Source organism: Diospyros lotus, chromosome 6 (assembly GCF_014633365.1).
Source record: "Diospyros lotus cultivar Yz01 chromosome 6, ASM1463336v1, whole genome shotgun sequence".
In the NCBI taxonomy this organism is placed as follows: Eukaryota; Viridiplantae; Streptophyta; class Magnoliopsida; order Ericales; family Ebenaceae; genus Diospyros; species Diospyros lotus.
In genome coordinates, this window is record NC_068343.1 from 37954946 (window position 1) to 37962168 (window position 7223).

The window sequence follows — 7223 nt, forward strand, 5'->3', positions numbered from 1 at the left end:
GTGTGCGGCGAAGTTGAGGGCATTGGTTTAATGCCGGATGTTGATAGAGTTGGGTTTGTGTGCATTTGTATCTAGGTTCAACCAGGGAGGCGGTGATCCTAGAAGAGCTCAGAGTTCGGGCTGGAGTTCGTGCTGAGGCAGAGTTGAGGCTTCGAGCCAGGTAAAGGACGGCCCTATGTGGAGGTGGCCTCGCAAGTTGGTAAATATGTCTGATAATGTTTTTATGTTGCATTGGCATGTAGTGATTATATCTTGTGTGATGCAAGACCTAGTGGACTGATGGCCATATGGAGGACTAGTGTGGTGGGGGCTGATAGGTTGATGCCTCAAACCTTAGTGGGTTGTGAGGATGTGTGAGCCTAGCCTCATTTGCATGCATTTGGCATACATAAACTTGATTATATTCATATTTACATGCATTGCACCCTTACTGAGTCTTTATGACTCATGAGGTTTTACCTCATGTGTAGATGATGCAAGTCCGGATGCAAGCAGGGATGGCGCCGGGAGGCCGTTGTGGCAACTAGCTGTGTTGCCCGAGTTATGTATTTTATTATTGCTTGTATGTAGCCAGTTGGGTGTTGTGTATATATGCCCTTGCGAGTAAATGTATGTATTATTGAGCGTAGATGTATCTAATTGTTGTAATCATCAATGGGATAGATGATTGTGAGTCTGCGTGATTTATATGTGGCTTGAGTTGTTGAAGCCAAGTTCGGACCGAGTAAAGGCCAGCGAGGTATGTTCTCATAAATCCCCAATACTCAACGAAATGTTGTTATGTTAGCTTTGTGCTTGGGTCACTTCTGGCTTGCTATAGGGCAAGCTGAAGAGAGGTGAAGCTCACTCGGGTTTCGGGTCTTGGTCCGCTGAGTTTTTCTTGTTTGATTTTGGACTGATTCCTGAGTGGAGCGAAGGGAATGACGAAGCCTAGTTCCCACCTAGAGTGTTTCCTGTTGAAACATAGTCCAACCCTTCAGTGGTGGTTTGTCGGGTGAGTAATCCGGTCGATTATTTACCGATGGCGCCCGTAAGTGGGAGCGGGTCGTTACACCGGGTGTTACAGTTGGCTAGGTAGGCCAAATGGATGCTTCCCATGTAGTGATAGCAGGGTTAGTTGATCGGTAATGAAAAGTTACCATGAGGATCGACTCAAGCTAAGCATGCATGTGGTAAATGGCGGTATGCCATGGTGGAATGGGTGTCAGAGTGTCTTGTGGGCATTAGAAGAGACATTACGGCTGATGATCAGTGCTAAGACGTTGCTGGTTGGACCAGCGTAAAATCATGGCCATGTGTGATTGGTAGTGGGAAACGTTGTCGTGTGTGATCGGCATAAAATCGTGGTAGCCTGGTCAGTGATGCAATGTTAGCGAGAGTTCGTTTCGAATGATGGGAAAATGGAAAGTAAACTGCAAAGCGATGCTTCGAGGCAGAGAAAATCCATCAGGAGATGGACATCGTTATAGTAAGCATGACCAGCGACTAGTGGTGTGATTTGGCAGGAAGCATAGTGGTATTCGGTTGATGAATGTCCTTGAGAGTTGGAGGACCAAATGCCTAAGTGAATCCTTGAGGTGCGAATGACACGAGGTAAAGGCTGAGAAATGGTTCGGCTATGAGATTCTCAAGCAGGGGATTTGGAGAGTAGCCTGAGAATGTGATTGTCTTAGGCAGGAAAGCATGGTAAAGTGAATTTCGAGGATGAAATTCTTTAAGGGAGTGGAATGTAATACCCGGTATTACATGGTGTTGAAAATAAATAATTTTTATTATTTTGAAAGGATCTCGGGTGGTCCGAGAAGCCCAAGAGTTGGTTTCTAGAAATTAATTAATAAAATTCACCGAGTTGGCAGTAGGGAGTGCCTCGAGACTTGGATGTCTAGGGAAGATGGAAAGAGATTGGTGAGCGTCTCGAGATGAGGATAATGACGCTAGAAGCGGTCCGAGCGGGAATAATTTTTGGAATAAATTCTGTATAAGCCCGAGAGGGTGTCAATACCGAATGGTCATAAGGGACCTTCGGGAAGCTTAGGGGACCCTAGGGGTGGTCCGATTTTGAGAGTAAGGCAACCCTTAAGTGTTTTTGGGTGGAATAAAGGTCCCGTGCAGGTGCAGGGATGAAATCAACATTTTCAAGTAAAAGTCAATTATTAATTTTGGAGAATTAAGGTTTTGGTGGCTTGTGGGAAATTAATTAAAATCTTGGGAGGGTCCAAGTATAATTATTAGAATCCCCAAGTGTAATTAAAATTCTTAAGTGGAATTAATATGTTTATTAAGGTTAATGTGTAAATTATATATATATAGGGTACCCGCGTGCTTGGAGGCTAAGCCTTTTATAGTGTGCCCCTCTGAAAATGTTGAGATCAGAAACAGAGAAAGAGAGATCAGGAGATAGAGCTTGCTCATGAGAGCTTGGCCGAGGCAAGCAATGGCCGAGTGAGAGAATGAGAGCTCGCGGGAGAGATGAGAGCGAGAGAGAGCTGGATGGCCAGAAGGCTGCCATGGCCAATGAGCAAAGGTCGAAGGCAAGCAGCACCAGCGGCCGAACAGTGGTGTTGGGCAAAGCAGCTACATCGAGCATCAATGGTGGCTACCAGCGGCCAGTGGCGCACTGTGGAGGTTGAAGTCAACAGCGAATGGTTGCGGCAATTGCAGGGGCAGCGACTGGTTGCACAAGGAGGCTGCTCGTGGCTGCCATGGCCGATGTTGGAAGCTAGTAGCAGCGGCTGAGGCATGCGAGTAGCCGGTGCGGTGCGGCCAGCAGTGGCTTGGAGGCGAGAAACTGATGGCGAGGGCGAGCTGGTGGCAACGGCGACCGGTGTGCGTAGCTGAGCTACTATGCACGGGTGCTTGAGAAGAAAAAAGAAGAAGGTGAACAGTAGCCGCGCGCGAGAAGGAAGAAACAGGGAGGAAGAAGAAAAATAAAAAGAAAAGGAAAAAGAAAATTGGAGGGAAAATGTTGGAAAATTCCAGAAAAGTTCTGGAAATTATTTCAAGGCTCGTGGAGCATAATGGAAGCTCGAGAATGGGATTTCGGGCATGAGATGGCAGTCAATGAGGCAACGTCGGCGTGGTCGATTGGCTGATTTTTCCTTCCAGATTAGATGAGGTAATTAATTATCTCTTTTTGAATTTTTGCTTATGTGAGATGTTGTGGAGTAATTAATTGTTGCATTAAACCCTGAGTCGGGTTTGTTTGGAAATTATTGACGGCTAGTATATGCTGTGGTTAGTGTTGTTGGGTGATTAGTGATCAATTTTGTAAAAATTTTTTTATAATTTCACCCTTATTTTGATCTTAAAATGGTTTAAATTGAATATTATTATGCATTTTGTGATTTTGTGCATGTTTAAAAATATTAATATAAAAATATATATAAAATATAAAATAAATAAATATAATAATATATAATAATATAAGATTATGAATCCTAAGCCCAAAACAAGAAAGGCCTAGGCTCAAGCCCAAAACAAGGAAGGCCCAAGCCCAAGACAAGAAAGGCACAGGCCTAAACCCAACACAAGGAAGGCCCAAGTCCAAAATAAGGAAGGCCCAAGCCCAACACAAGGAAGGCTCAAGCCCAAAAATATGAAAAGCCCAAGTCCCACAAATTGATGACATCATCGCTTACATCATGGGTTGAAATGACATCATTGCTTAAATCATGGGTTGGAATGACATCATCGCTTATATCATGGGTTGAAATGATGTCATCGCTTACATCAAGTCACAAAGTTTCAAGAACTACTCTTTGGCCCGGACTTTTTAAGTAATTAGATATTTTATTTATCTTTGTATTTTTAAATTATTTATTTTATTTTTCTTTAGATATTTTGTATTATTAAATTATATAATTGAGTGGTCTCTATTGCATCTTTTAGCCTATAAATAGAGCACTTGGTGTAACACTCGAGATTTTTGTAATATCCAAGAACTTTCAATTGTGATATATACCAGGGATATTTAAGTTCAGATTATGATGAAATGAGGCATTTTCAAGGGATTGTGAAATTCATGATTATGGATTTCAAATAAAACTCCAATATAGCTTTGGATCATTTCGGGTACAAACCTTATTTAAATCAAAGTCTTCGCTAAGTCTTCTCTAAAGACTTCGATAAGTCTTCTCCAAAGTAAGTCTCCTCCAAGTCTTTGTTAAAGTAAGTCTTCCCCAAGTCTTTGTTAAGTCTTTTCCAAGTCTTTGCTAAGTCTTTTCCAAGTATTTTCTAAAGTCTTCTCTAAGTCTTTGCTAAGTCTTTTCCAAGTATTTTCTAAAGTCTTCTCCAAGTCTTAAGGTGGCTTATCTTGGAAGTTGTAATAATTAACTTTACCCGAGAAGCCTTAGAATGGCTTACCTTGGAAGAAAGAGATTAGCTTACACTAGAAGCCTTATAATAGCTTACCTTGGAAGAAAGAGATTGGCTTATACTAGAAGCCTTAGAATGGCTCAGCTTGGAAGAAATAAATTGGCTTGGAAAGGAAGAAATAAGGGCCATGAAGGGTTCCTATCCTATAAGCCACGTGAAGGTAAGATTTGGAGTCTTGGATTGGAAGAGAATAGAAGCTTGCTTGAGAAGATTGGAAAATTCAAATATTGTAATGATTATAGGACACATGGCATTACTTGAATGGAAGCACATGGATAAGTCTAAGTCTTCTCCAAACCTTTACTTAACCTCCAAGTTTGGGACACATGTCACCATTTGAGTGGTAACACATGGAAGAAATGATGAACCCTAAATAATTAAGGTAACACATGGCATGCTATGATTTGATGGATAATTCTATAAATAGGCTTGAAATCTAACTTCCCAAGCCATCTCAAAATTGTGTGAGCCGAATCCAAGTTACGTTGATATTACTTTTAGAGAGAAATAAGGTCTTGATTTTGAGGAGGAAGTTCTGTAAAAAGAAGGAGAGGAAGTCGTTGGAAAATAAGAGAGAAAACGAAGAAGAGGCAAAGGCTTGACGGAAAACGGACAGCTGCAAGTATCGGCTGTAACAGTCCACAAATCAGAGAGGTAAGTCTTATTTCTTTCCATCATCATGTAGAGGACTGAAATAGGAGTCCGTAGGTTCAAACGGAAGTCGACTCGGAGTTAAAATGAGAAAGATATGGCAAAAATACTAAAGGGTGTCAAACCTGCCCCCAAGACGCGAAAATAGGCGCCACCTCTTCTTGGGGCGCGTGAGGGCGCGTGGAGGCTCCTTTTTCCATTATATTTCACATATGAACCCCTTATTTGATTACCTACAATCCAATATAATATTACATGAGTTTTAGTTCACGAAAATACGCGTTTTGTCTACAGAAATACAAACCCAGTAAGGTGTGAAGCCTTAAACATTCAAATCTTGTCCAACCAAGTTGAGGTAAGTACATTATGAACTATTTATGTTGTTTAAGCATGCCCATGAATTATGTTATGTGGTCCCTCATGTTATGTTATGTTATGTTCACGCAAATTTCGGGACCGGAGCTCGGTAGCGCTACGCACGAGGGTTCATGCCCCCGTAGTTGGTAGAACCTCTCGTGTCTCCATATGATATGTTATGTTATGTCATGACTTTTTTAAATACATATGATAGTTCTCTTGTACTTACTGAGACTCGCAAGAATCTCATCCCATATTTTCCCCCCAGGTGATTATGAATGAGGAGATCGGAGCGTGGACGTGGAGTGTGGTGGATATTTGAGGATAACTTTTAATAGTCAAAATGATGTTTTGTAATATTTTCGTTATTACACTCTTATGATATATGTACAGGATTGCTACACCATATGTTCTTAAAGCTTATTTAAGCTTATGAAAAGAGCCAAGTCTCATTTTAAATTCGAATTTCTCAGTATGGATGCTATTATATTTGCTATGTCTTTCTTTATATTATTGAAGCCATGTTTTCAGTACCAAACTTTTTATTTACACAAAAGATATTCTGAATCTTATTATGGCCAAAACTTTACTTAAGTTTATTAAAGTTTGGTTTCTTAAGTTTTCGTCTGCGCTAAACTTTGAATTTCATATGGATATTATTATTAAGCATGTCTTTAAGTTACGGGTGTCACATAGTGGTATCAGAGAAGGTCTACTTTCCTGTAGACTCAAATCATTTCAAAGGAAAATTTTTAGTTTTGGAAGGATTTGTAAGGAAATTCTTTTCATGAAAACCACCACGACCCGTCCAAGCTTCCAGTCTCCAGGTATGTTATAAGAATTGCTACGCTTATGAATATCATGTTTATACCCCATAGATTATTCTCATGAGAGCGTTGATCCATATGATTATGTAGTTATTATCTCAAGCCATATCCATGAGCATATGTTGTTATATGTATGCACACGTATGAAGCTCATGTTGGAATAAGTATGTGAGAGATATGATTCTTATTTTCCATTCATTAGTATGTGATTCTTCCGCTAGTGATATTGCTTTTACCCAAGAGTTCATGATTATAGCGGAAATACTTGTTTAGGAATGGCTTATTAGAATGAAAGCAATTAGGAATCAAGTCCATCAAGAAGAGCTTGCATAATGTATCCTAATTAAACATGAATCTATTATTGAGTTTATTGATATGTGTGACCACGCTAAGGGCTTTGTCAAAATGACCTAAACTGTCTAAGGCGAGCTTGGGACTTAAGTGGTCCATGTGACCCCCCTCCTTACCTGGAAGCTCTTTAGTTGCGTGTTATACATATTGGTAGATGAAACGATGGACTAACGAATCATAGCAATTCATGAAAAAAACTTCCATAGTCAGAGGATTTCTTGAAGGTTTGAAACCTGATCTCAAGAAAACAGATTTTGTTTAGAGAAAACTCAAATGGAGGCAATTTGGAAGTACTTATGAGGATGTGGATGGAGGCTAAGAAGAACTAGGGAATCAAGTATGGGCATCTGATTGTGGAATTAAGGATAATAAGTGTTTCAAAGTCAAGGATTCCTTAAGACTTAAGGGCGTGAAACTGAGCTATAACATAAGTCGTGATGAGCCTAAGACACAGCTAAGAAGGGATTAGTGGAAAAATCCCTAGCCGGTTGAGTTGGAATCCAGAAGAGCCCGAATTTCGAATGAATGGGTTAAGGATATAAGTAAAAGGACTATTAGCTAAGCCACCATTCATGGAGTAATGGATAAATCAAGACCCTTATCCTGATACTTAAGGTTGACCAGGACGACTAAGGTCGCAAGATTTTTGTTGGAGAATGATGT

General features: G+C 40.5%; 1 long non-coding RNA gene across 1 annotated transcript; it reads left to right on the forward strand.

Annotated features, from left to right (window-relative positions):
* Positions 1 to 4853: 4853 nt before the first annotated feature.
* Positions 4854 to 5858, forward strand: LOC127803209 (uncharacterized). Its single transcript, XR_008023466.1, has 3 exons — positions 4854 to 5028; positions 5320 to 5528; positions 5651 to 5858. It is a non-coding gene; the product is annotated as an uncharacterized LOC127803209 (long non-coding RNA).
* Positions 5859 to 7223: the final 1365 nt, after the last annotated feature.